The sequence below is a fragment of the Falco cherrug genome, chromosome 19 (genome assembly GCF_023634085.1).
Source record: "Falco cherrug isolate bFalChe1 chromosome 19, bFalChe1.pri, whole genome shotgun sequence".
Taxonomy (NCBI): domain Eukaryota; kingdom Metazoa; phylum Chordata; class Aves; order Falconiformes; family Falconidae; genus Falco; species Falco cherrug.
This window is the reverse complement of record NC_073715.1, coordinates 1832545-1834520: the sequence shown is the minus strand read 5'-3', so window position 1 is coordinate 1834520 and position 1976 is coordinate 1832545. Positions and strand designations below refer to the sequence as shown.

The following is a 1976-nucleotide window of genomic DNA, read 5'->3' as shown; positions in this document are numbered from 1 at the left end:
CATCCTTCTTTCCGAAAGGTGCCTGTGGTGGGGACTGGGGACCTCTAGATGCTGCTGACAGAGCTGAGAGAGAAAAGAGCTAGGCTTATTTCTGCCGAGAGCAACGCTCAGTATCAAGGAAGGGCTAAAGCCCAAGGGCAGAGCTGGCGTGCTTGGGAAGCTGGTGCCTCAGGCAGCCTGAGCTGGTCGATAGGGAAAGCTGACTGGCCTCCCATGGGAAGCTTGTTGGAAGCCTGGCCTTCAATGAAAGGTTTACAAGGCGATGAGGCTGCATTTGGTGGGCCAAAATCTGAAAACCAACGCCAGGAGGGCAAGATGTTGGCATCGTCCGGCGAATTACGCCATTTCCTTCTCTTTGCCTTAATCTTTTTTCTTTGGTTCTGTGTCAGCGGCCCAGAAATATTTTGGCCTCTAATACCGTCACTTGAAAGGAGCCTGTGTGGCTGAACGGCCATGTCATGAACAAGGAAATGAAAAGGCAGCGTTGCAGGGAACATAAGCAGTGTTCTCATTTCTTTAATTGAGAAGTTTTGCATGCAAGATGGGCTTGTTGGTAAACACATTACATGCACAAAGGGTGCCTCTGGGCCTGGGGCGGTCTGGAGCAGTATAAAAGCCAGTCCAGCTGCAGGTATCCTCATCCACTTCTCCTGCCTTCTCCTCCTTGGTGAACAAGGTGAGCTGCAAACACCTTTGCCTCACTCTCCTCTTTCTCTTCTTCTCCTCTTTGTCCCTTTGTCTCGGTGTAGCTTTTGTTGAGAGCCTTGCTCCTTCATCGTGCTCCCAGTGTCTCTGTCCACCTTACTGTCTGCTGCACTTCTCTCGGAGAAGATCCTGGGCTTTGTTTTCCAGGCTCCCTGTGGGCTCTGGGCTCTTGAACCTCTCTTCTCCCAAACACAGGCTGTCCCTGCTCCCCAGCCTGTGGCGTTGCTCTTGCCGAGCAGGCTGTCAGGCTGCCCCTCTCATGCTGCGTGTGCTTTCCGTGCCCTCCCTCCCAGGTGCACCTCCGTCCCTCAGCCATGTCCTGCTACGATCTGTGCCGCCCCTGTGGCCCAACCCCGCTTGCCAACAGCTGCAACGAGCCCTGCGTCAGGCAGTGCCAGGACTCCCGCGTGGTGATCCAGCCCTCTCCCGTGGTGGTGACCCTGCCCGGACCCATCCTCAGCTCCTTCCCCCAGAACACCGCCGTGGGATCCAGCACCTCCGCTGCTGTGGGCAGCATCCTGAGTGAGGAGGGAGTGCCCATCAGCTCCGGGGGCTTTAGCCTCTCTGGCCTTGGTGGCCGCTACACGAGCAGAAGATGCCTGCCCTGCTAAAGCCGGGCCGGACGTCCAGCGAGTGCATTGACCGGGAAGCCCAAAGCCAGGTGCCGGACTGAGGACGGAGCTGCTGGCCAGAGTTTCCAGATGGGCTGAGCACCCGCGTGCCCTCCTGCAAAGGAGGGAAGGAAGCCAGGTGCCATCCTGGGCTGTCTGGAAACACGGCCAGCTGGTGTTGTCATCTCCTTCTCCTCCCGCTTTCTTCTCCATTTCATGATGCCCTGATGCCTCGTGCTGTCCTGTGCCATGGGTTCATCCTGAAGCAAGCTGAGAGGGGTCCTGCTCATCACCCTCTCCCCATGTGTATCCATGACATGCGTCCCATTGCTGTGAGGGCATGCCTGGCTGTCACTGCCCTTGTAGCAGCCTGGACCGCGTCCCTTCCAACACACACTGCTTTGTTTCTCTCTTTAGACTCATTAAAGCTGATGCTGCATTGTAACTTGATGTCTCCTCATGTTCCTTCCCTCCTGGGATGCCCAGCCAAACTGTTCAGAGGGAGATGGGATGCTACACAGGGAAATGTGTGGCTGAAGGAATGTTGTGCATTTCTATTATTCCTGGGGGATTGGGGGTTGGTGTTTAGCTGAAATGGTCACTTGTATGGCGTAGAGGAATGAAGGCAGTGGGTTGATTGACATTGATAACATGTAGCTG

General features: G+C 55.7%; 1 pseudogene; it reads left to right on the top strand.

Annotated features, from left to right (window-relative positions):
* Positions 1-566: 566 nt before the first annotated feature.
* Positions 567-1550, top strand: LOC129734266 (feather beta keratin-like; annotated as a pseudogene).
* The last annotated feature ends 426 nt before the right edge of the window (positions 1551-1976 follow it).